The sequence below is a fragment of the Scyliorhinus torazame genome, chromosome 27 (assembly GCF_047496885.1).
Source record: "Scyliorhinus torazame isolate Kashiwa2021f chromosome 27, sScyTor2.1, whole genome shotgun sequence".
Lineage (NCBI taxonomy): Eukaryota > Metazoa > Chordata > Chondrichthyes > Carcharhiniformes > Scyliorhinidae > Scyliorhinus > Scyliorhinus torazame.
In genome coordinates, this window is record NC_092733.1 from 39367519 (window position 1) to 39395135 (window position 27617).

Sequence of the window (27617 nt, forward strand, 5' to 3'; positions counted from 1 at the left end):
GACTGGGGAAATCACAATAAAATGAAGCAGGAATTACTCAGCTGGTCAGGCAGCCTGTGTGGAGAGAAACAGAATTAACCTTTCTGTTTGTGATGACCCTTCGTCAGGACAGAGGAGTTATCACAACTCCAAACAGTAACTCTGATTCTCTCCACAGAAGCTGACTGAGCTGCTGAGTATTTGCAGCATGTTGTGTTTCCATTTCACGTTGTATTCAGGAGGACGTGTGTGAAATGTGCAGTGGGATAAACTCAGCAGGGGAGGGAATATTACCGTGTTCAGCATTCTGGAAAGTGGCCCTATTCCCTGAAAGAGACAAAATGTTCCCGCGCTGACGCCGGAGCGAGGCGACTCTCTGCGAGCTCTCACAAACAGATCCACTTTTTACTTAACTTATACTCCTTCTCATCTTTTAAAATTTAATTCTGACCCGAACATGATTCCGAGCCTCTCTCTTGTAGCCTCTCTTGCAGCTTGAACATCCTCCGAGGTCCTTGGAGACCTTTTGACCCGACCCGACCTGACCTCCGCGACCTGCGAGAAGATCGGGCCCGAACCGGAAGTGAAGCCCCGACCTCGATTTGGAGCGACCCGGACCTCGGAGCTCCAAACCCGACCTCAATCCCGACGCCAGCCCCCGGATCGCCCGGCCCAGTCCCAGGAGCTCCCGACCCGACCCCCGACGGCAAGACCCGGCGCAACGCGACCCCGAGAGGCCCGCCCAGCGACCCCGAGAAGCCCGCCCAGCGACCCGACCCCGAGAGACCCGACCCCGAGAGACCCGACCCCGAGAGGCCCCGCCCAGCGACCCCGAGAGACCTGCCCAGCGACCCCGAGAGGCCCGCCCAGCGACCCGACCCCGAGAGACCCGACCCCGAGAGACCCGACCCCGAGAGGCCCCGCCCAGCGACCCCGAGAGACCCAACCAGCGACCCCGAGAGACCCGACCCCGAGAGACCCGACCCCAAGAGGCCCCGCCCAGCGACCCCGAGAGACCCGACCCCGAGAGGCCCGCCCAGCGACCCCGAGAGACCCAACCAGCGACCCCGAGAGACCCGACCCCGAGAGACCCGACCCCAAGAGGCCCCGCCCAGCGACCCAGAGAGACCCAACCAGCGACCCCGAGAGACCTGACCCAGAGAGGCCCGTCCAGCGACCCCGAGAGACCTGCCCAGCGACCCCGAGAGACCTGCCCAGCGACCCCGAGAGTCCCGCCCAGCAACCCGACCCCGAGAGACCCGACCCCGAGAGACCCGACCCCGAGAGGCCCCGCCCAGCGACCCCGAGAGACCCAACCAGCGACCCCGAGAGACCTGACCCCGAGAGGCCCGTCCAGCGACCCCGAGAGACCCAACCAGCGACCCCGAGAGACCTGACCCCGAGAGACCTGCCCAGCGACCCCGAGAGGCCCGCCCAGCGACCCGACCCCGAGAGACCCGACCCCGAGAGACCCGACCCCGAGAGGCCCGCCCAGCGACCCGACCCCGAGAGACCCGACCCCGAGAGGCCCGCCCAGCGACCCCGAGAGGCCCGCCCAGCGACCCCGAGAGGCCCGCCCAGCGACCCCGAGAGGCCCGCCCAGAGACCCGACCCCTAGAGACCCGCCCAGTGACCCCGAGAGGCCCGCCCAGCGACCCCGAGAGGCCCGACCCCGAGAGGCACCGCCCAGCGACCCCTAGAGGCCCGCCCAGCGACCCGACCCCGAGAGGCCCGACCCCGAGAGGCACCGCCCAGCGACCCCTAGAGGCCCGCCCAGCGACCCGACCCCGATAGGCCCGACCCCGAGAGGCCCCGCCCAGCGACCCCGAGAGGCCTGACCCCGAGAGGCCCGACCCCGAGAGGCCCGCCCAGCGACCCCGAGAGACCCAACCATCGACCCCGAGAGACCCGACCCCGAGAGACCCGGCCCAACGCGACCCCGAGAGGCCCGCCCAGCGACCCCGAGAGACCCGCCCAGCGACCCGACCCGAGAGACCCGCCCAGCGACCCAACACCGAGAGACCCGACCCCGAGAGGCCGCCCAGCGACCCCGAGAGACCCGCCCAGCGACCCGACCCTGAGAGACCCGCCCAGCGACCCGACCCCGAGAGGCCCGCCCAGCGACCCCGAGAGACCCGGCCCAATGCGACCCCGAGAGACCCGCCCAGCGACCCCGAAAGGCCCGCCCAGCGACCCGACCCCGAGAGGCCCGCCCAGCGACCCGACCCCGAGAGACCCGCCCAGCGATCCGGCACCGAGAGACCCGCCCAGCGACCCGACCCCGAGAGACCCGCCCAGCGACCCGACCCCGAGAGGCCCTCCCAGCGAACCGACCCCGAGAGACCCGCCCAGCGACCCGACCCCGAGAGACCCGCTCAGCGACCCGACGCCGAGAGACCCGCCCAGCGACCCGACCCCGAGAGACCCGCCCAGCGACCCGACCCCGAGAGACCCGCTCAGCGACCCGACCCCGAGAGACCCGCCCAGCGACCCGACCCCGAGAGACCCGCCCAGCGACCCGACCCCGAGAGACCCGCTCAGCGAACCGACCCCGAGAGACCCGCCCAGCGACCCGACCCCGAGAGACCCGCTCAGCGACCTGATCCCGAGTGACCCGCCCAGCGACCTGACCCCGAGAGTCCCGCCCAGCGACCCGACCCCAAGAGACCCGCCCAGCGACCTGACCCCGAGTGACCCGCCCAGCGACCCGACCCCGAGAGACCCTCCCAGCGACCCGACCCCGAGTGACCCGCCCAGCGACCTGACCCCGAGTGACCCGCCCAGCGACCCGACCCCGAGAGACCCTCCCAGCGACCTGACCCCGAGTGACCCGCCCAGCGACCTGACCCCGAGAGTCCCGCCCAGCGACCCGACCCCAAGAGACCCGCCCAGCGACCTGACCCCGAGTGACCCGCCCAGCGACCCGACGCCGAGAGACCCGCCCAGCGAACCGACCCCGAGAGACCCGCCCAGCGACCCGACCCCGAGAGACCCGCTCAGCGACCCGACGCCGAGAGACCCGCCCAGCGACCCGACGCCGAGAGACCCGCCCAGCGACCCGACCCCGAGTGACCCGCCCAGCGACCCGACCCCGAGAGACCCGCCCAGCGACCCGACCCCGAGTGACCCGCCCAGCGACCCGACCCCGAGAGACCCGCCCAGCGACCCGACCCCGAGAGACCCGCCCAGCGACCCGACCCCGAGAGACCCGCCCAGCGACCCGACCCCGAGTGACCCGCCCAGCGACCCGACCCCCAGAGACCCGCCCAGCGACCCGACCCCGAGAGACCCGCCCAGCGACCCCGAGAGACCCGCCCAGCGACCCGACCCCGAGAGACCCGCCCAGCGACCCGACCCCGAGAGACCCGCCCAGCGACCCGACCCCGAGAGACCCGCCCAGCGACCCGACCCCGAGAGACCCGCCCAGCGACCCGACCCCGAGAGACCCGCCCAGCGACCCGACCCCGAGAGACCCGCCCAGCGACCCGACCCCGAGAGACCCGCCCAGCGACCCGACCCCGAGAGACCCGCCCAGCGACCCCGACCCCGAGAGACCCGCCCAGCGACCCAACCCCGAGAGACCCGCCCGGCGACCCGACCCCGAGAGACCCGGCCCAGCGACCCGACGCCGAGAGACCCGCCCAGCGACCCGACCCCGAGAGACCCGCCCAGCGACCCGACACCGCGAGACCCGCCCAGCGACCTGACCCCGAGAGACCCGCTCAGCGACCCGACCCCGAGAGACCCGCCCAGCGACCCGACCCCGAGAGACCCGCCCAGCGACCCCAAGAGACCCGACCAGCGTCCAGACCCCGAGAGACCCGCCCAGCGACCCCGAGAGACCCGCCCAGCGACCCGACCCCGAGAGACCCGCCCAGCGACCCCGAGAGACCCGCCCAGCGACCCGACCCCGAGAGACCCGCCCAGCGACCCCGAGGGACCCGCCCAGCGTCCCGACCCCGAGAGACCCCGCTCAGCGACCCGACCCCGAGTGACCCGCCCAGCGACCCGACGCCGAGAGACCCGCCCAGCGACCCGATCCCGAGAGACCCGCCCAGCGACCCGATCCCGAGAGACCCGCCCAGCGACCCCGAGAGACACGCCCAGCGACCCGACCCCGAGAGACCGGCCCAGCGACCCGACCCCGAGAGACCCGCCCAGCGACCCGACCCCGAGAGACCGGCCCAGCGACCCGACCCCGAGAGACCAGCCCAGCGACCCGACCCCGAGAGACCAGCCCAGCGACCCGACCCCGAGAGACCCGCTCAGCGACCCGACCCCGAGAGACCCGCCCAGCGACCCGACCCCGAGAGACCCGCCCAGCGACTCGACCCCGAGAGACCCGCCCAGCGACCTGACCCCGAGAGACCCGCCCAGCGACCCGACCCCGAGAGACCCGACCCCGAGAGACCCGCTCAGCGACCCGACCCCGAGAGACCCGCCCAGCGACCCGACCCCGAGAGACCCGCCAAGCGACCCGACCCCGAGAGACCCGCCCAGCGACCCCGAGAGACCCGCTCAGCGAACCGACCCCGAGAGACCCGCCCAGCGACCCGACCCCGAGAGACCCGCCCAGCGACCTGACCCCGAGAGACCCGCTCAGCGACCCGACCCCGAGAGACCCGCCCAGCGACCCGACCCCGAGAGACCCGCCCAGCGACCCCAAGAGACCCGACCAGCGTCCAGACCCCGAGAGACCCGCCCAGCGACCCCGAGAGACCCGCCCAGCGACCCGACCCCGAGAGACCCGCCCAGCGACCCCGAGAGACCCGCCCAGCGACCCGACCCCGAGAGACCCGCCCAGCGACCCCGAGGGACCTGCCCAGCGTCCCGACCCCGAGAGACCCCGCTCAGCGACCCGACCCCGAGAGACCCGCCCAGCGACCCCGCGAGACCCGCCCAGCGACCCGACCCCGAGAGACCGGCCCAGCGACCCGACCCCGAGAGACCCGCCCAGCGACCCGACCCCGAGAGACCGGCCCAGCGACCCGACCCCGAGAGACCAGCCCAGCGTCCCGACCCCGAGAGACCCGCTCAGCGACCCGACCCCGAGAGACCCGCCCAGCGACCCGACCCCGAGAGACCCGCCCAGCGACCCGACCCCGAGAGACCCGCCCAGCGACCCGACCCCGAGAGACCCGCCCAGCGACTCGACCCCGAGAGACCCGCCCAGCGACCTGACCCCGAGAGACCCGCCCAGCGACCCGACCCCGAGAGACCCGACCCCGAGAGACCCGCTCAGCGACCCGACCCCGAGAGACCCGCCCAGCGACCCGACCCCGAGAGACCCGCCAAGTGACCCGACCCCGAGAGACCCGACCCAGCGACCCGACCCCGAGAGACCCGCCCAGCGACCCGACGCCGAGAGACCCGACCCCGAGAGACCCGCCCAGCGACCCGACCCCGAGAGACCCGCCCAGCGACCCGACCCCGAGAGGCCCGCCCAGCGACCCGACCCCGAGAGACCCGACCCCGAGAGACCCGGCCCAACGCGACCCCGAGAGACCCGACCCCGAGAGACCCGGCCCAACGCGACCCGACCCCGAGAGGCCCGCCCAGCGACCCGACCCCGAGAGACCCGACCCCGAGAGACCCGGCCCAACGCGACCCCGAGAGACCCGACCCCGAGAGACCCCGGCCCAACGCGACCCCGAGAGACCCGCCCAGCGACCCAACACCGAGAGACCCGACCCCGAGAGGCCGCCCAGCGACCCCGAGAGACCCGCCCAGCGACCCGACCCTGAGAGACCCGCCCAGCGACCCGACACCGAGAGACCCGACCCCGAGAGGCCGCCCAGCGACCCCGAGAGACCCGCCCAGCGACCCGACCCTGAGAGACCCGCCCAGCGACCCGACACCGAGAGACCCGACCCCGAGAGGCCCCGCCCAGCGACCCGACCCTGAGAGACCCGCCCAGCGACCCGACACCTAGAGACCCGACCCCGAGAGGCCCCGCCCAGCGACCCAACACCGAGAGACCCGACCCCGAGAGGCCGCCCAGCGACCCCGAAAGACCTGCCCAGCGACCCCGAGAGACCCACCCAGCGACCCGACCCCGAGAGGCCCGCCCAGCGACCCCGAGAGACCCGCCCAGCGACCCGACCCCGAGAGGCCCGCCCAGCGACCCGACCCCGAGAGACCCGCCCAGCGACCCGACCCCGAGAGGCCCGCCCAGCGACCCCTAGAGACCCGACCCAGCGACCCGACCCCGAGAGGCCCGCCCAGCGACCCCGAGAGACCCACCCAGCGACCCGACCCCGAGAGGCCCGCCCAGCGACCCCGAGAGACCCGCCCAGCGACCTGACCCGGAGAGACCCGACCGCGAGAGGCCCGCCCAGCGTCCCCAAGAGACCCACCCAGCGACCCCGAAAGGCCCGCCCAGCGACCCGACCCCGAGAGGCCCGCCCAGCGACCCCGAGAGACCCGCCCAGCGACCCGACCCCGAGAGACCCGCCCAGCGACCCCGAGAGACCCGCCCAGCGACCCGACCCCGAGAGACCCGCCCAGCGACCCGACCCCGAGAGACCCGCCCAGCGACCCCGAGAGACCCGCCCAGCGACCCGACCCCGAGAGACCCGCCCAGCGACCCGACCCCGAGAGACCCGTCCAGCGACCAGACCCCCAGAGACCAGCCCAGCGACCCCGAGAGACCCGCCCAGCGACCCGACCCCGAGAGACCCGCCCAGCGACCCGACCCCGAGAGACCCGCCCAGCGACCCGACCCCGAGAGACCCGCCCAGCGACCCGACCCCGAGAGACCCGCCCAGAGACCCCGAGAGACCCGCCCAGCGACCCGACCCCGAGAGACCCGCCCAGCGACCCGACCCCGAGAGACCCGCCCAGCGACCCGACCCCGAGAGACCCGCCCAGCGACCCCGAGAGACCCGCCCAGCGACCCGACCCCGAGAGGCCCCGCTCAGCGACCCGACCCCGAGTGACCCGCCCAGCGACCCGACCCCGAGAGACCCACCCAGCGACCCGACCCCGAGAGACCCGCCCAGAGACCCCGAGAGACCCGCCCAGCGACCCGACCCCGAGAGACCGGCCCAGCGACCCCGAGAGACCCGCCCAGCGACCCGACCCCGAGAGGCCCCGCTCAGCGACCCGACCCCGAGTGACCCGCCCAGCGACCCGACCCCGAGAGACCCGCCCAGCGACCCGACCCCGAGAGACCCGCGCAGCGACCCGACCCCGAGAGACCCGCCCAGCGACCCGACCCCGAGAGACCCGCCCAGCGACCCGACCCCGAGAGACCCGCCCAGAGACCCCGAGAGACCCGCCCAGCGACCCGACCCCGAGAGACCCGCCCAGCGACCCGACCCCGAGAGACCCGCCCAGCGACCCGACCCCGAGAGACCCGCCCAGCGACCCCGAGAGACCCACCCAGCGACCCGACCCCGAGAGACCCGCCCAGCGTCCCGACCCCGAGAGACCCGCCCAGCGACCCCGAGAGACCCGCCCAGCGACCCGACCCCGAGAGGCCCCGCTCAGCGACCCGACCCCGAGTGACCCGCCCAGCGACCCGACCCCGAGAGACCCGCCCAGCGACCCGACCCCGAGAGACCCGCCCAGCGACCCGACCCCGAGAGACTCGCCCAGCGACCCGACCCGGAGAGGCCCCGCTCAGCGACCCGACCCCGAGAGACCCGCCCAGCGACCCCGAGAGACCCGCCCAGCGACCCGACCCCGAGAGACCCGCCCAGTGACCCGACCCCGAGAGGCCCCGCTCAGCGACCCGACCCCGAGTGACCCGCCCAGCGACCCGACCCCGAGACACCCGCCCAGCGACCCGACCCCGAGAGACCCGCCCAGCGACCCGACCCCGAGAGACCCGCCCAGCGACCCGACCCCGAGAGACCCGCCCAGCGACCCGACCCGGAGAGACCCGCCCAGCGACCCGACCCCGAGAGACCCGCCCAGCGACCCGACCCCGAGAGACCCGCCCAGCGACCCGACCCCGAGAGACCCGCCCAGCGACCCGACCCCGAGAGACCCGACCCCGAGAGTCCCGCCCAGCGACCCCGACCCCGAGAGACCCGCCCAGCGACCCGACCCCGAGAGACCCGCCCAGCGACCCGACCCCTAGAGACCCGCCCCAGCGACCCGACCCCGAGAGACCCGCCCAGCGACCCGACGCCGAGAGACCCGCCCAGCGACCCGACCCCGAGAGACCCGACCCCGAGAGACCCGCCCAGCGACCCGACCCCGAGAGACCCGCCCAGCGACCCGACCCCGAGAGACCCGCCCAGCGACCCGACACCGAGAGACCCGACCCCAAAAGGCACCGCCCAGCGACCCGACCCCGAGAGACCCGACCCCGAGAGACCCGACCCCGAGAGACCCGGCCCAACGCGACCCCGAGAGACCCGCCCAGCGACCCAACACCGAGAGACCCGACCCCGAGAGGCCGCCCAGCGACCCCGAGAGACCCGCCCAGCGACCCGACCCTGAGAGACCCGCCCAGCGACCCGACACCGAGAGACCCGACCCCGAGAGGCCCGCCCAGCGACCCGACACCTAGAGACCCGACCCCGAGAGGCCCCGCCCAGCGACCCAACACCGAGAGACCCGACCCCGAGAGGCCGCCCAGCGACCCCGAGAGACCTGCCCAGCGACCCCGAGAGACCCACCCAGCGACCCGACCCCGAGAGGCCCGCCCAGCGACCCCGAGAGACCCGACCCAGCGACCCGACCCCGAGAGACCCACCCAGCGACCCGACCCCGAGAGGCCCGCCCAGCGACCCGACCCCGAGAGACCCGCCCACCGACCCGACCCCGAGAGGCCCGCCCAGCGACCCCGAGAGACCCGACCCAGCGACCCGACCCCGAGAGGCCCGCCCAGCGACCCCGAGAGACCCACCCAGCGACCCGACCCCGAGAGGCCCGCCCAGCGACCCCGAGAGACCCGCCCAGCGACCTGACCCGGAGAGACCCGACCGCGAGAGGCCCGCCCAGCGTCCCCAAGAGACCCACCCAGCGACCCCGAAAGGCCCGCCCAGCGACCCGACCCCGAGAGGCCCGCCCAGCGACCCCGAGAGACCCGCCCAGCGACCCGACCCCGAGAGACCCGCCCAGCGACCCCGAGAGACCCGCCCAGCGACCCGACCCCGAGAGACCCGCCCAGCGACCCGACCCCGAGAGGCCCGCCCAGCGACCCGACCCCGAGAGACCCGCCCAGCGACCCGACCCCGAGAGACCCGCCCAGCGAACCGACCCCGAGAGACCCGCCCCGCGACCCGACCCCGAGAGACCCGCCCAGCGACCCCGAGAGACCCGCCCAGCGACCCGACCCCGAGAGACCCGCCCAGCGACCCGACCCCGAGAGACCCGCCCAGCGACCCGACCCCGAGAGACCCGCCCAGCGACCCCGAGAGACCCGTCCCAGCGACCCGACCCCGAGAGGCCCGCCCAGCGACCCCGAGAGACCCGTCCCAGCGACCCGACCCCGAGAGACCTGACCCCGAGAGACCCGCCCCAGCGACCCCGAGAGACCCGCCCAGCGACCCGACCGTGAGAGACCCGCCCAGCGACCCGACCCCGATAGACCTGACCCCGAGAGACCCGCCCAGCAACCCCGAGAGACCCGCCCAGCGACCCGACACCGAGAGACCCGACCCCGAGAGACCCGGCCCAACGCGACCCCGAGAGACCCGCCCAGCGACCTGACCCGGAGAGACCCGACCCCGAGAGGCCCGCCCAGCGACCCAACACCGAGAGACCCGACCCCGAGAGGCCGCCCAGCGTCCCCGAGAGACCCACCCAGCGACCCCGAGAGACCCGGCCCTATGCGACCGCGAGAGGCCCCGCCCAGCGACCCGACACCTAGAGACCCGATCCCGAGAGGCCGCCCAGCGACCCCGAGAGACCCGCCCAGCGACCCGACCCTGAGAGACCCGCCCAGCGACCCCGAGAGACCCGACCAGCGACCCCGAGAGACCCGACCCAGCGACCCGACCCCGAGAGGCCCCGCCCAGCGTCCCCGAGAGGCCCGCCCAGCGACCCCGAGAGACCCGACCCCGAGAGGCCACCCAGCGACCCCGAGAGACCCGCCCAGCGACCCGACCCCGAGAGGCCACCCAGCGTCCCCGAGAGGCCCGCCCAGCGACCCGACACCGAGAGACCCGACCCCGAGAGGCCCCGCCCAGCGACCCAACACCGAGAGACCCGACCCCGAGATGCCGCCCAGCGACCCCGAGAGACCCGGCCCAATGCGACCCCGAGAGACCCGCCCAGCGACCCCGAGAGACCCGAACCAGCGACCCGACCCCGAGAGACCCACCCAGCGACCCGACCCCGAGAGGCCGCCCAGCGACCCCGAGAGACCCGGCCCAATGCGACCCCGAGAGACCCGCCCAGCGACCCCGAGAGACCCACCCAGCGACCCGACCCCGAGAGGCCCGCCCAGCGACCCCGAGAGACCCGACCCAGCGACCCGACCCCGAGAGACCCGCCCAGCGACCCCGAGAGACCCGACCCAGCGACCCGACCCCGAGAGGCCCGCCCAGCGACCCCGAGAGACCCACCCAGCGACCCGACCCCGAGAGGCCCGCCCAGCGACCCCGAGAGACCCGGCCCAATGCGACCCCGAGAGACCCGCCCAGCGACCTGACCCGGAGAGACCCGACCGCGAGAGGCCCCGCCCAGCGTCCCCAAAAGACCCACCCAGCGACCCCGAAAGGCCCGCCCAGCGACCCGACCCCGAGAGGCCCGCCCAGCGACCCCGAGAGACCCGCCCAGCGACCCGACCATGAGAGACCCGCCCAGCGACCCCGAGAGACCCGCCCAGCGATCCGGCACCGAGAGACCCGCCCAGCGACCCGAACCCCGAGAGACCCGCCCAGCGAACCGACCCCGAGAGACCCGCCCAGCGACCCGACCGCGAGAGGCCCGCCCAGCGACCCGACCCCGAGAGACCCGCCCCAGCGATCCGGCACCGAGAGACCCGCTCAGCGACCCGAACCCCGAGAGACCCGCCAAGCGACTCCGAGAGACCCGACCCAGCGACCCCGAGAGACCCGCCCAGCGACCCCGAGAGACCCGACTCAGCGACCCCGAAAGACCCGACCCTGCGACCCCGCGAGACCCGCCCAGCGACCCCGAGAGACCCGACCCAGCGACCCGACCCCGAGAGACCCGCCCAGCGACCCGACCCCGAGAGACCCGCCCAGCGACCCGACCCCGAGAGGCCCCGCCCAGCGACCCGACCCCGAGAGACCCGCCCAGCGACCCGACCCCGAGAGACCCGCCCAGCGACCCGACCCCGAGAGACCCGCCCAGCGACCCGACCCCGAGAGACCCGACTCCGAGAGACCCGCCCAGCGACCCCGAGAGACCCGACCCCGAGAGACCCGACCCCGAGTGACCCGCCCAGCGACCCGACCCCGAGTGACCCGCCCAGCGACTCGACCCCGAGTGACCAGCCCAGCGACCCGACCCCGAGAGACCCGCCCAGCGACCCGACCCCGAGTGACCCGCCCAGCGACCCGACCCCAAGAGACCCGCCCAGCGACCCGACCCCGAGAGACCCGCCCAGCGACCCGACCCCGAGAGACCCGCCCAGCGACCCGACCCCGAGTGACCCGCCCAGCGACCCAACCCCGAGAGACCCGCCCAGCGACCCGACCCCGAGAGACCTGCCCAGCGACCCGACCCCGAGAGACCCGCCCAGCGAACCGACCCCGAGAGACCCGCCCAGCGACCCGACCCCGAGAGACCTGCCCAGCGACCCGACCCCGAGAGACCCGCTCAGCGACCCGACCCCGAGAGACCCGCCCAGCGTCCCCGAGAGACCCGCCCAGCGACCCGACCCCGAGAGACCCGCCCAGCGACCCGACCCCGAGAGACCCGCCCAGCGACCCGACCCCGAGAGACCCGCCCAGCGACCCGACCCCGAGAGACCCGCCCAGCGACCCCGAGAGACCCGCCCAGCGACCCGACCCCGAGAGACCCGTCCAGCGAGCCGACCCCGAGAGACCCGCTCAGCGACCCGACCCCGAGAGACCCGCCCAGCGTCCCCGAGAGACCCGCCCAGCGACCCGACCCCGAGAGACCCGCCCAGAGACCCCGAGAGACCCGCCCAGCGACCCGACCCCGAGAGACCCGCCCAGCGACCCGACCCCGAGAGACCCGCCCAGCGACCCGACCCCGAGAGACCCGCCCAGCGACCCGACCCCGAGAGACCCGCCCAGCGACCCCGAGAGACCCGCCCAGCGACCCGACCCCGAGAGACCCGCCCAGCGACCCGACCCCGAGAGACCCGCCAGCGACCCGACCCCGAGAGACCCGCCCAGCGACCCCGAGAGACCCGCCCAGCTACCCGACCCCGAGAGACCCGGCCCAGCGACCCGACCCCGAGAGACCCGGCCCAGCGACCCCGAGAGACCCGCCCAGCGACCCGACTCCGAGAGACCCGCCCAGCGACCCGACCCCGAGAGACCCGCCCAGCGACCCGACCCCGAGAGACCCGCCCAGCGACCCGACCCCGAGAGACCCGCCCAGCGACTCGACCCCGAGAGACCCGCCCAGCGACCTGACCCCGAGAGACCCGCCCAGCGACCCGACCCCGAGAGACCCGACCCCGAGAGACCCGCTCAGCGACCCGACCCCGAGAGACCCGCCCAGCGACCCGACCCCGAGAGACCCGCCAAGCGACCCGACCCCGAGATACCCGACCCAGCGACACGACCCCGAGAGACCCGCCCAGCGACCCGACACCGAGAGACCCGCCCCAGCGACCCCGAGAGACCCGCCCAGCGACCCGACCCCGAGAGACCCGGCCCAGTGACCCCGAGAGATCCGCCCAGCGACCCGACCCCGAGAGACCCGCTCAGCGACCCGACCCCGAGAGACCCGCCCAGCGACCCGACCCCGAGAGACCCGCCCAGCGACCCGACCCCGAGAGACCCGCCCAGCGACCCGACCCCGAGAGACCCGCCCAGCGACCCGACCACGAGAGACCCGCCCAGCGACCCGACCCCGAGAGACCCGCCCAGCGACCCGACCCCGAGAGACCCGCCCAGCGACCCGACCCCGAGAGACCCGCCCAGCGACCCGACCCCGAGAGACCCGACCCCGAGAGACCCGCCCAGCGACCCGACCCCGAGAGACCCGTCCAGCGACCAGACCCCGAGAGACCAGCCCAGCGACCCCGAGAGACCCGCCCAGCGACCCGACCCCGAGAGACCCGCCCAGCGACCCGACCCCGAGAGACCCGCCCAGCGACCCGACCCCGAGAGACCCGCCCAGCGACCCGACCCCGAGAGACCCGCCCAGAGACCCCGAGAGACCCGCCCAGCGACCCGACCCCGAGAGACCCGCCCAGCGACCCGACCCCGAGAGACCCGCCCAGCGACCCGACCCCGAGAGACCCGCCCAGCGACCCCGAGAGACCCGCCCAGCGACCCGACCCCGAGAGACCCGCCCAGCGTCCCGACCCCGAGAGACCCGCCCAGCGACCCCGAGAGACCCGCCCAGCGACCCGACCCCGAGAGGCCCCGCTCAGCGACCCGACCCCGAGTGACCCGCACAGCGACCCGACCCCGAGAGACCCGCCCAGCGACCCGACCCCGTGAGACCCGCCCAGCGACCTGACCCCGAGAGACCCGCCCAGCGACCCGACCCGGAGAGGCCCCGCTCAGCGACCCGACCCCGAGAGACCCGCCCAGCGACCCCGAGAGACCCGCCCAGCGACCCGACCCCGAGAGACCCGCCCAGCGACCCGACCCCGAGAGGCCCCGCTCAGCGACCCGACCCCGAGTGACCCGCCCAGCGACCCGACCCCGAGAGACCCGCCCAGCGACCCGACCCCGAGAGACCCGCCCAGCGACCCGACCCCGAGAGACCCGCCCAGCGACCCGACCCCGAGAGACCCGCCCAGCGACCCGACCCCGAGAGACCCGCCCAGCGACCCGACCCGGAGAGGCCCGCCCAGCGACCCGACCCCGAGAGACCCGCCCAGCGACCCGACCCCGAGAGACCCGCCCAGCGACCCGACCCCGAGAGACCCGCCCAGCGACCCGACCCCGAGAGACCCGCCCAGCGACCAGTCCCCGAGAGACCCGCCCAGCGACCCGACCCCGAGAGACCCGCCCAGCGACCCGACCCCGAGAGACCCGTCCAGCGACCCGACCCCGAGAGACCCGACCCCGAGAGTCCCGCCCAGCGACCCCGACCCCGAGAGACCCGCCCAGCGACCCGACGCCGAGAGACCCGCCCAGCGACCCGACCCCGAGAGACCCGACCCCGAGAGACCCGCCCAGCGACCCGACCCCGAGAGACCCGCCCAGCGACCCGACCCCGAGAGGCCCGCCCAGCGACCCGACCCCGAGAGAGCCGACCCCCGAGAGACCCGGCCCAACGCGACCCCGAGAGACCCGACCCCGGAGACCCGGCCCAACGCGACCCGAGAGACCCGCCCAGCGACCCAACACCGAGAGACCCGACCCCGAGAGGCCGCCCAGCGACCCCGAGAGACCCGCCCAGCGACCCGACCCTGAGAGACCCGCCCAGCGACCCGACACCGAGAGACCCGACCCCCGAGAGGCCGCCCCAGCGACCCCGAGAGACCCGCCCAGCGACCCGACCCTGAGAGACCCGCCCAGCGACCCGACACCGAGAGACCCGACCCCGAGAGGCCCCGCCCAGCGACCCGACCCTGAGAGACCCGCCCAGCGACCCGACACCTAGAGACCCGACCCCGAGAGGCCCCGCCCAGCGACCCAACACCGAGAGACCCGACCCCGAGAGGCCGCCCAGCGACCCCGAGAGACCTGCCCAGCGACCCCGAGAGACCCACCCAGCGACCCGACCCCGAGAGGCCCGCCCAGCGACCCCGAGAGACCCGCCCAGCGACCCGACCCCGAGAGGCCCGCCCAGCGACCCGACCCCGAGAGACCCGCCCAGCGACCCGACCCCGAGAGGCCCGCCCAGCGACCCCGAGAGACCCGACCCAGCGACCCGACCCCGAGAGGCCCGCCCAGCGACCCCGAGAGACCCACCCAGCGACCCGACCCCGAGAGGCCCGCCCAGCGACCCCGAGAGACCCGCCCAGCGACCTGACCCGGAGAGACCCGACCGCGAGAGGCCCGCCCAGCGTCCCCAAGAGACCCACCCAGCGACCCCGAAAGGCCCGCCCAGCGACCCGACCCCGAGAGGCCCGCCCAGCGACCCCGAGAGACCCGCCCAGCGACCCGACCCCCGAGAGACCCGCCCAGCGACCCCGAGAGACCCGCCCAGCGACCCGTCCCCGAGAGACCCGCCCAGCGACCCGACCCCGAGAGACCCGCCCAGCGACCCCGAGAGACCCGCCCAGCGACCCGACCCCGAGAGACCCGCCCAGCGACCCGACCCCGAGAGACCCGTCCAGCGACCAGACCCCGAGAGACCAGCCCAGCGACCCCGAGAGACCCGCCCAGCGACCCGACCCGAGAGACCGCCCAGCGACCCGACCCCGAGAGACCCGCCCAGCGACCCGACCCCGAGAGACCCGCCCAGCGACCCGACCCCGAGAGACCCGCCCAGAGACCCCGAGAGACCCGCCCAGCGACCCGACCCCGAGAGACCCGCCCAGCGACCCGACCCCGAGAGACCCGCCCAGCGACCCGACCCCGAGAGACCCGCCCAGCGACCCCGAGAGACCCGCCCAGCGACCCGACCCCGAGAGGCCCCGCTCAGCGACCCGACCCCGAGTGACCCGCCCAGCGACCCGACCCCGAGAGACCCGCCCAGCGACCCGACCCCGAGAGACCCGCCCAGAGAACCCGAGAGACCCGCCCAGCGACCCGACCCCGAGAGACCCGCCCAGCGACCCCGAGAGACCCGCCCAGCGACCCGACCCCGAGAGGCCCCGCTCAGCGACCCGACCCCGAGTGACCCGCCCAGCGACCCGACCCCGAGAGACCCGCCCAGCGACCCGACCCCGAGGGACCCCGCCCAGCGACCCCGAGAGACCCGCCCAGCGACCCGACCCCGAGAGACCCGCCCAGCGACCCCGAGAGACCCGCCCAGCGACCCGACCCCGAGAGACCCGCCCAGCGACCCGACCCCGAGAGGCCCGCCCAGCGACCCGACCCCGAGAGACCCGCCCAGCGACCCGACCCCAAGAGACCCGCCCAGCGACCCCGAGAGACCCGCCCAGCGACCCGACCCCGAGAGACCCGCCCAGCGACCCGACCCCGAGAGACCCGCCCAGCGACCCGACCCCGAGAGACCCGCCCAGCGACCCCGAGAGACCCGTCCCAGCGACCCGACCCCGAGAGACCTGACCCCGAGAGACCCGCCCCAGCGACCCCGAGAGACCCGCCCAGCGACCCCGAGAGACCCGACCCAGCGACCCGACCCCGAGAGGCCCGCCCAGCGACCCCGAGAGACCCGTCCCAGCGACCCGACCCCGAGAGACCTGACCCCGAGAGACCCGCCCCAGCGACCCCGAGAGACCCGCCCAGCGACCCGACCCCGATAGACCTGACCCCGAGAGACCCGCCCAGCAACCCCGAGAGACCCGCCCAGCGACCCGACACCGAGAGACCCGACCCCGAGAGACCCGGCCCAACGCGACCCCGAGAGACCCGCCCAGCGACCTGACCCGGAGAGACCCGACCCCGAGAGGCCCGCCCAGCGACCCAACCCCGAGAGACCCGACCCCGAGAGACCCGGCCCAACGCGACCCCGAGAGACCCGCCCAGCGACCTGACCCGGAGAGACCCGACCCCGAGAGACCCGCCCAGCGACCCCGAGAGACCCGCCCAGCGACCCGACCCCTAGAGGCCCCGCTCAGCGACCCGACCCCGAGTGACCCGCCCAGCGACCCGACCCCGAGAGACCCGCCCAGCGACCCGACCCCGAGAGACCCGCCCAGCGACCCGACCCCGAGAGACCCGCCCAGCGACCCGACCCCGAGAGACCCGCCCAGCGACCCGACCCCTAGAGACCCGCCCAGAGACCCCGAGAGACCCGCCCAGCGACCCGACCCCGAGAGACCTGCCCAGCGACCCGACCCCGAGAGACCCGCCCAGCGACCCGACCCCGAGAGACCCGCCCAGCGACCCCGAGAGACCCGCCCAGCGACCCGACCCCGAGAGACCCGCCCAGCGTCCCGACCCCGAGAGACCCGCCCAGCGACCCCGAGAGACCCGCCCAGCGACCCGACCCCGAGAGGCCCCGCTCAGCGACCCGACCCCGAGTGACCCGCCCAGCGACCCGACCCCGAGAGACCCGCCCAGCGACCCGACCCCGAGAGACCCGCCCAGCGACCCGACCCCGAGAGACTCGCCCAGCGACCCGACCCGGAGAGGCCCGCCCAGCGACCCGACCCCGAGAGACCCGCCCAGCGACCCGACCCCGAGAGACCCGCCCAGCGACTCGACCCCGAGAGACCCGCCCAGCGACCCCGAGAGACCCGCCCAGCGACCCGACCCCGAGAGACCCGCCCAGCGACCCCGAGAGACCCGCCCAGCGACCCCGAGAGACCCGCCCAGCGACCCGACCCCGAGAGACCCGCCCAGCGACCCGACCCCGAGAGACCCGCCCAGCGACCCGACCCGGAGAGACCCGCCCAGCGACCCGACCCCGAGAGACCCGCCCAGCGACCCGACCCCGAGAGACCCGCCCAGCGACTCGACCCCGAGAGACCCGCCCAGCGACCCCGAGAGACCCGCCCAGCGACCCGACCCCGAGAGACCCGCCCAGCGACCCGACCCCGAGAGACCCGACCCCGAGAGTCCCGCCCAGCGACCCGACCCCGAGAGACCCGCCCAGCGACCCGACCCCTAGAGACCCGCCCCAGCGACCCGACCCCGAGAGACCCGCCCAGCGACCCGACGCCGAGAGACCCGCCCAGCGACCCGACCCCGAGAGACCCGACCCCGAGAGACCCGCCCAGCGACCCGACCCCGAGAGACCCGCCCAGCGACCCGACCCCGAGAGACCCGCCCAGCGACCCGACACCGAGAGACCCGACCCCAAAAGGCACCGCCCAGCGACCCGACCCCGAGAGACCCGACCCCGAGAGACCCGACCCCGAGAGACCCGGCCCAACGCGACCCCGAGAGACCCGCGCAGCGACCCAACACCGAGAGACCCGACCCCGAGAGGCCGCCCAGCGACCCCGAGAGACCCGCCCAGCGACCCGACCCTGAGAGACCCGCCCAGCGACCCGACACCGAGAGACCCGACCCCGAGAGGCCCGCCCAGCGACCCGACACCTAGAGACCCGACCCCGAGAGGCCCCGCCCAGCGACCCAACACCGAGAGACCCGACCCCGAGAGGCCGCCCAGCGACCCCGAGAGACCTGCCCAGCGACCCCGAGAGACCCACCCAGCGACCCGACCCCGAGAGGCCCGCCCAGCGACCCCGAGAGACCCGACCCAGCGACCCGACCCCGAGAGACCCACCCAGCGACCCGACCCCGAGAGGCCCGCCCAGCGACCCGACCCCGAGAGACCCGCCCACCGACCCGACCCCGAGAGACCCGCTCAGCGACCCCGACCCCGAGAGACCCGCCCAGCGACCCGACCCCGAGAGGCCCGCCCAGCGACCCGACCCCGAGAGACCCGCCCACCGACCCGACCCCGAGAGGCCCGCCCAGCGACCCCGAGAGACCCGACCCAGCGACCCGACCCCGAGAGGCCCGCCCAGCGACCCCGAGAGACCCACCCAGCGACCCGACCCCGAGAGGCCCGCCCAGCGACCCCGAGAGACCCGCCCAGCGACCTGACCCGGAGAGACCCGACCGCGAGAGGCCCGCCCAGCGTCCCCAAGAGACCCACCCAGCGACCCCGAAAGGCCCGCCCAGCGACCCGACCCCGAGAGGCCCGCCCAGCGACCCCGAGAGACCCGCCCAGCGACCCGACCCCGAGAGACCCGCCCAGCGACCCCGAGAGACCCGCCCAGCGACCCGACCCCGAGAGACCCGCCCAGCGACCCGACCCCGAGAGGCCCGCCCAGCGACCCGACCCCGAGAGACCCGCCCAGCGACCCGACCCCGAGAGACCCGCCCAGCGAACCGACCCCGAGAGACCCGCCCCGCGACCCGACCCCGAGAGACCCGCCCAGCGACCCCGAGAGACCCGCCCAGCGACCCGACCCCGAAAGACCCGCCCAGCGACCCAACCCCGAGAGACCCGCCCAGCGACCCGACCCCGAGAGACCCGCCCAGCGACCCCGAGAGACCCGACCCAGCGACCCGACCCCGAGAGGCCCGCCCAGCGACCCCGAGAGACCCGTCCCAGCGACCCGACCCCGAGAGACCTGACCCCGAGAGACCCGCCCCAGCGACCCCGAGAGACCCGCCCAGCGACCCGACCGTGAGAGACCCGCCCAGCGACCCGAACCCGATAGACCTGACCCCGAGAGACCCGCCCAGCAACCCCGAGAGACCCGCCCAGCGACCCGACACCGAGAGACCCGACCCCGAGAGACCCGGCCCAACGCGACCCCGAGAGACCCGCCCAGCGACCTGACCCGGAGAGACCCGACCCCGAGAGGCCCGCCCAGCGACCCAACACCGAGAGACCCGACCCCGAGAGACCCGGCCCATCGCGACCCCGAGAGACCCGCCCAGCGACCTGACCCGGAGAGACCCGACCCCGAGAGACCCGCCCAGCGACCCCGAGAGACCCGCCCAGCGACCCGACCCCGAGAGGCCCCGCTCAGCGACCCGACCCCGAGTGACCCGCCCAGCGACCCGACCCCGAGAGACCCGCCCAGCGACCCGACCCCGAGAGACCCGCCCAGCGACCCGACCCCGAGAGACCCGCCCAGCGACCCGACCCCGAGAGACCCGCCCAGCGACCCGACCCCGAGAGACCCGCCCAGAGACCCCGAGAGACCCGCCCAGCGACCCGACCCCGAGAGACCTGCCCAGCGACCCGACCCCGAGAGACCCGCCCAGCGACCCGACCCCGAGAGACCCGCCCAGCGACCCCGAGAGACCCGCCCAGCGACCCGACCCCGAGAGACCCGCCCAGCGTCCCGACCCCGAGAGACCCGCCCAGCGACCCCGAGAGACCCGCCCAGCGACCCGACCCCGAGAGGCCCCGCTCAGCGACCCGACCCCGAGTGACCCGCCCAGCGACCCGACCCCGAGAGACCCGCCCAGCGACCCGACCTCGAGAGACCCGCCCAGCGACCCGACCCCGAGAGACTCGCCCAGCGACCCGACCCGGAGAGGCCCCGCTCAGCGACCCGACCCCGAGAGACCCGCCCAGCGACCCCGAGAGACCCGCCCAGCGACCCGACCCCGAGAGACCCGCCCAGCGACCCGACCCCGAGAGGCCCCGCTCAGCGACCCGACCCCGAGTGACCCGCCCAGCGACCCGACCCCGAGAGACCCGCCCAGCGACCCGACCCCGAGAGACCCGCCCAGCGACCCGACCCCGAGAGACCCGCCCAGCGACCCGACCCCGAGAGACCCGCCCAGCGACCCGACCCGGAGAGACCCGCCTAGCGACCCGACCCCGAGAGACCCGCCCAGCGACCCGACCCCGAGAGACCCGCCCAGCGACTCGACCCCGAGAGACCCGCCCAGCGACCCCGAGAGACCCGCCCAGCGACCCGACCCCGAGAGACCCGCCCAGCGACCCGACCCCGAGAGACCGGACCCCGAGAGTCCCGCCCAGCGACCCCGACCCCGAGAGACCCGCCCAGCGACCCGACCCCGAGAGACCCGCCCAGCGACCCGACCCCTAGAGACCCGCCCCAGCGACCCGACCCCGAGAGACCCGCCCAGCGACCCGACGCCGAGAGACCCGCCCAGCGACCCGACCCCGAGAGACCCGACCCCGAGAGACCCGCCCAGCGACCCGACCCCGAGAGACCCGCCCAGCGACCCGACCCCGAGAGACCCGCCCAGCGACCCCGAGAGACCCGCCCAGCGACCTGACCCGGAGAGACCCGACCGCGAGAGGCCCGCCCAGCGTCCCCAAGAGACCCACCCAGCGACCCCGAAAGGCCCGCCCAGCGACCCGACCCCGAGAGGCCCGCCCAGCGACCCCGAGAGACCCGCCCAGCGACCCGACCCCGAGAGACCCGCCCAGCGACCCCGAGAGACCCGCCCAGCGACCCGACCCCGAGAGACCCGCCCAGCGACCCGACCCCGAGAGGCCCGCCCAGCGACCCGACCCCGAGAGACCCGCCCAGCGACCCGACCCCGAGAGACCCGCCCAGCGAACCGACCCCGAGAGACCCGCCCCGCGACCCGACCCCAAGAGACCCGCCCAGCGACCCCGAGAGACCCGCCCAGCGACCCGACCCCGAGAGACCCGCCCAGCGACCCGACCCCGAGAGACCCGCCCAGCGACCCGACCCCGAGAGACCCGCCCAGCGACCCCGAGAGACCCGTCCCAGCGACCCGACCCCGAGAGGCCCGCCCAGCGACCCCGAGAGACCCGTCCCAGCGACCCGACCCCGAGAGACCTGACCCCGAGAGACCCGCCCCAGCGACCCCGAGAGACCCGCCCAGCGACCCGACCGTGAGAGACCCGCCCAGCGACCCGACCCCGATAGACCTGACCCCGAGAGACCCGCCCAGCAACCCCGAGAGACCCGCCCAGCGACCCGACACCGAGAGACCCGACCCCGAGAGACCCGGCCCAACGCGACCCCGAGAGACCCGCCCAGCGACCTGACCCGGAGAGACCCGACCCCGAGAGGCCCGCCCAGCGACCCAACACCGAGAGACCCGACCCCGAGAGGCCGCCCAGCGTCCCCGAGAGACCCACCCAGCGACCCCGAGAGACCCGGCCCTATGCGACCGCGAGAGGCCCCGCCCAGCGACCCGACACCTAGAGACCCGATCCCGAGAGGCCGCCCAGCGACCCCGAGAGACCCGCCCAGCGACCCGACCCTGAGAGACCCGCCCAGCGACCCCGAGAGACCCGACCAGCGACCCCGAGAGACCCGACCCAGCGACCCGACCCCGAGAGGCCCCGCCCAGCGTCCCCGAGAGGCCCGCCCAGCGACCCCGAGAGACCCGACCCCGAGAGGCCACCCAGCGACCCCGAGAGACCCGCCCAGCGACCCGACCCCGAGAGGCCACCCAGCGTCCCCGAGAGGCCCGCCCAGCGACCCGACACCGAGAGACCCGACCCCGAGAGGCCCCGCCCAGCGACCCAACACCGAGAGACCCGACCCCGAGATGCCGCCCAGCGACCCCGAGAGACCCGGCCCAATGCGACCCCGAGAGACCCGCCCAGCGACCCCGAGAGACCCACCCAGCGACCCGACCCCGAGAGGCCCGCCCAGCGACCCCGAGAGACCCGACCCAGCGACCCGACCCCGAGAGACCCACCCAGCGACCCCGAGAGACCCGAACCAGCGACCCGACCCCGAGAGACCCACCCAGCGACCCGACCCCGAGAGGCCGCCCAGCGACCCCGAGAGACCCGGCCCAATGCGACCCCGAGAGACCCGCCCAGCGACCCCGAGAGACCCACCCAGCGACCCGACCCCGAGAGGCCCGCCCAGCGACCCCGAGAGACCCGACCCAGCGACCCGACCCCGAGAGACCCGCCCAGCGACCCCGAGAGACCCGACCCAGCGACCCGACCCCGAGAGGCCCGCCCAGCGACCCCGAGAGACCCACCCAGCGACCCGACCCCGAGAGGCCCGCCCAGCGACCCCGAGAGACCCGGCCCAATGCGACCCCGAGAGACCCGCCCAGCGACCTGACCCGGAGAGACCCGACCGCGAGAGGCCCCGCCCAGCGTCCCCAAAAGACCCACCCAGCGACCCCGAAAGGCCCGCCCAGCGACCCGACCCCGAGAGGCCCGCCCAGCGACCCCGAGAGACCCGCCCAGCGACCCGACCATGAGAGATCCGCCCAGCGACCCCGAGAGACCCGCCCAGCGATCCGGCACCGAGAGACCCGCCCAGCGACCCGAACCCCGAGAGACCCGCCCAGCGAACCGACCCCGAGAGACCCGCCCAGCGACCCGACCGCGAGAGGCCCGCCCAGCGACCCGACCCCGAGAGACCCGCCCCAGCGATCCGGCACCGAGAGACCCGCTCAGCGACCCGAACCCCGAGAGACCCGCCAAGCGACTCCGAGAGACCCGACCCAGCGACCCCGAGAGACCCGCCCAGCGACCCCGAGAGACCCGACTCAGCGACCCCGAAAGACCCGACCCTGCGACCCCGCGAGACCCGCCCAGCGACCCCGAGAGACCCGACCCAGCGACCCGACCCCGAGAGACCCGCCCAGCGACCCGACCCCGAGAGACCCGCCCAGCGACCCGACCCCGAGAGGCCCCGCCCAGCGACCCGACCCCGAGAGACCCGCCCAGCGACCCGACCCCGAGAGACCCGCCCAGCGACCCGACCCCGAGAGACCCGCCCAGCGACCCGACCCCGAGAGACCCGACTCCGAGAGACCCGCCCAGCGACCCCGAGAGACCCGACCCCGAGAGACCCGACCCCGAGTGACCCGCCCAGCGACCCGACCCCGAGTGACCCGCCCAGCGACTCGACCCCGAGTGACCAGCCCAGCGACCCGACCCCGAGAGACCCGCCCAGCGACCCGACCCCGAGTGACCCGCCCAGCGACCCGACCCCAAGAGACCCGCCCAGCGACCCGACCCCGAGAGACCCGCCCAGCGACCCGACCCCGAGAGACCCGCCCAGCGACCCGACCCCGAGTGACCCGCCCAGCGACCCAACCCCGAGAGACCCGCCCAGCGACCCGACCCCGAGAGACCTGCCCAGCGACCCGACCCCGAGAGACCCGCCCAGCGAACCGACCCCGAGAGACCCGCCCAGCGACCCGACCCCGAGAGACCTGCCCAGCGACCCGACCCCGAGAGACCCGCTCAGCGACCCGACCCCGAGAGACCCGCCCAGCGTCCCCGAGAGACCCGCCCAGCGACCCGACCCCGAGAGACCCGCCCAGCGACCCGACCCCGAGAGACCCGCCCAGCGACCCGACCCCGAGAGACCCGCCCAGCGACCCGACCCCGAGAGACCCGCCCAGCGACCCCGAGAGACCCGCCCAGCGACCCGACCCCGAGAGACCCGTCCAGCGAGCCGACCCCGAGAGACCCGCTCAGCGACCCGACCCCGAGAGACCCGCCCAGCGTCCCCGAGAGACCCGCCCAGCGACCCGACCCCGAGAGACCCGCCCAGAGACCCCGAGAGACCCGCCCAGCGACCCGACCCCGAGAGACCCGCCCAGCGACCCGACCCCGAGAGACCCGCCCAGCGACCCGACCCCGAGAGACCCGCCCAGCGACCCGACCCCGAGAGACCCGCCCAGCGACCCCGAGAGACCCGCCCAGCGACCCGACCCCGAGAGACCCGCCCAGCGACCCGACCCCGAGAGACCCGCCAGCGACCCGACCCCGAGAGACCCGCCCAGCGACCCCGAGAGACCCGCCCAGCTACCCGACCCCGAGAGACCCGGCCCAGCGACCCGACCCCGAGAGACCCGGCCCAGCGACCCCGAGAGACCCGCCCAGCGACCCGACTCCGAGAGACCCGCCAGCGACCCGACCCCGAGAGACCCGCCCAGCGACCCGACCCCGAGAGACCCGCCCAGCGACCCGACCCCGAGAGACCCGCCCAGCGACTCGACCCCGAGAGACCCGCCCAGCGACCTGACCCCGAGAGACCCGCCCAGCGACCCGACCCCGAGAGACCCGACCCCGAGAGACCCGCTCAGCGACCCGACCCCGAGAGACCCGCCCAGCGACCCGACCCCGAGAGACCCGCCAAGCGACCCGACCCCGAGATACCCGACCCAGCGACCCGACCCCGAGAGACCCGCCCAGCGACCCGACACCGAGAGACCCGCCCCAGCGACCCCGAGAGACCCGCCCAGCGACCCGACCCCGAGAGACCCGGCCCAGTGACCCCGAGAGAACCGCCCAGCGACCCGACCCCGAGAGACCCGCTCAGCGACCCGACCCCGAGAGACCCGCCCAGCGACCCGACCCCGAGAGACCCGCCCAGCGACCCGACCCCGAGAGACCCGCCCAGCGACCCGACCCCGAGAGACCCGCCCAGCGACCCGACCACGAGAGACCCGCCCAGCGACCCGACCCCGAGAGACCCGCCCAGCGACCCGACCCCGAGAGACCCGCCCAGCGACCCGACCCCGAGAGACCCGCCCAGCGACCCGACCCCGAGAGACCCGACCCCGAGAGACCCGCCCAGCGACCCGACCCCGAGAGACCCGTCCAGCGACCAGACCCCGAGAGACCAGCCCAGCGACCCCGAGAGACCCGCCCAGCGACCCGACCCCGAGAGACCCGCCCAGCGACCCGACCCCGAGAGACCCGCCCAGCGACCCGACCCCGAGAGACCCGCCCAGCGACCCGACCCCGAGAGACCCGCCCAGAGACCCCGAGAGACCCGCCCAGCGACCCGACCCCGAGAGACCCGCCCAGCGACCCGACCCCGAGAGACCCGCCCAGCGACCCGACCCCGAGAGACCCGCCCAGCGACCCCGAGAGACCCGCCCAGCGACCCGACCCCGAGAGACCCGCCCAGCGTCCCGACCCCGAGAGACCCGCCCAGCGACCCCGAGAGACCCGCCCAGCGACCCGACCCCGAGAGGCCCCGCTCAGCGACCCGACCCCGAGTGACCCGCCCAGCGACCCGACCCCGAGAGACCCGCCCAGCGACCCGACCCCGTGAGACCCGCCCAGCGACCCGACCCCGAGAGACCCGCCCAGCGACCCGACCCCGAGAGACCCGCCCAGCGACCCGACCCCGAGAGACCCGCCCAGCGACCCGACCCGGAGAGGCCCGCCCAGCGACCCGACCCCGAGAGACCCGCCCAGCGACCCGACCCCGAGAGACCCGCCCAGCGACCCGACCCCGAGAGACCCGCCCAGCGACCCGACCCCGAGAGACCCGCCCAGCGACCAGTCCCCGAGAGACCCGCCCAGCGACCCGACCCCGAGAGACCCGCCCAGCGACCCGACCCCGAGAGACCCGTCCAGCGACCCGACCCCGAGAGACCCGACCCCGAGAGTCCCGCCCAGCGACCCCGACCCCGAGAGACCCGCCCAGCGACCCGACGCCGAGAGACCCGCCCAGCGACCCGACCCCGAGAGACCCGACCCCGAGAGACCCGCCCAGCGACCCGACCCCGAGAGACCCGCCCAGCGACCCGACCCCGAGAGGCCCGCCCAGCGACCCGACCCCGAGAGAGCCGACCCCGAGAGACCCGGCCCAACGCGACCCCGAGAGACCCGACCCCGAGAGACCCGGCCCAACGCGACCCCGAGAGACCCGCCCAGCGACCCAACACCGAGAGACCCGACCCCGAGAGGCCGCCCAGCGACCCCGAGAGACCCGCCCAGCGACCCGACCCTGAGAGACCCGCCCAGCGACCCGACACCGAGAGACCCGACCCCGAGAGGCCGCCCAGCGACCCCGAGAGACCCGCCCAGCGACCCGACCCTGAGAGACCCGCCCAGCGACCCGACACCGAGAGACCCGACCCCGAGAGGCCCCGCCCAGCGACCCGACCCTGAGAGACCCGCCCAGCGACCCGACACCTAGAGACCCGACCCCGAGAGGCCCCGCCCAGCGACCCAACACCGAGAGACCCGACCCCGAGAGGCCGCCCAGCGACCCCGAGAGACCTGCCCAGCGACCCCGAGAGACCCACCCAGCGACCCGACCCCGAGAGGCCCGCCCAGCGACCCCGAGAGACCCGCCCAGCGACCCGACCCCGAGAGGCCCGCCCAGCGACCCGACCCCGAGAGACCCGCCCAGCGACCCGACCCCGAGAGGCCCGCCCAGCGACCCCGAGAGACCCGACCCAGCGACCCGACCCCGAGAGGCCCGCCCAGCGACCCCGAGAGACCCACCCAGCGACCCGACCCCGAGAGGCCCGCCCAGCGACCCCGAGAGACCCGCCCAGCGACCTGACCCGGAGAGACCCGACCGCGAGAGGCCCGCCCAGCGTCCCCAAGAGACCCACCCAGCGACCCCGAAAGGCCCGCCCAGCGACCCGACCCCGAGAGGCCCGCCCAGCGACCCCGAGAGACCCGCCCAGCGACCCGACCCCGAGAGACCCGCCCAGCGACCCCGAGAGACCCGCCCAGCGACCCGTCCCCGAGAGACCCGCCCAGCGACCCGACCCCGAGAGACCCGCCCAGCGACCCCGAGAGACCCGCCCAGCGACCCGACCCCGAGAGACCCGCCCAGCGACCCGACCCCGAGAGACCCGTCCAGCGACCAGACCCCGAGAGACCAGCCCAGCGACCCCGAGAGACCCGCCCAGCGACCCGACCCCGAGAGACCCGCCCAGCGACCCGACCCCGAGAGACCCGCCCAGCGACCCGACCCCGAGAGACCCGCCCAGCGACCCGACCCCGAGAGACCCGCCCAGAGACCCCGAGAGACCCGCCCAGCGACCCGACCCCGAGAGACCCGCCCAGCGACCCGACCCCGAGAGACCCGCCCAGCGACCCGACCCCGAGAGACCCGCCCAGCGACCCCGAGAGACCCGCCCAGCGACCCGACCCCGAGAGGCCCCGCTCAGCGACCCGACCCCGAGTGACCCGCCCAGCGACCCGACCCCGAGAGACCCGCCCAGCGACCCGACCCCGAGAGACCCGCCCAGAGAACCCGAGAGACCCGCCCAGCGACCCGACCCCGAGAGACCCGCCCAGCGACCCCGAGAGACCCGCCC

General features: G+C 75.8%; 1 protein-coding gene across 2 annotated transcripts in view; it reads right to left on the reverse strand.

Annotated features, from left to right (window-relative positions):
- LOC140403364 (pancreatic secretory granule membrane major glycoprotein GP2-like) overlaps positions 1–27617 on the reverse strand; it is a 144258-nt gene that overhangs the window by 61533 nt on the left and 55108 nt on the right. The window lies entirely within an intron of this gene.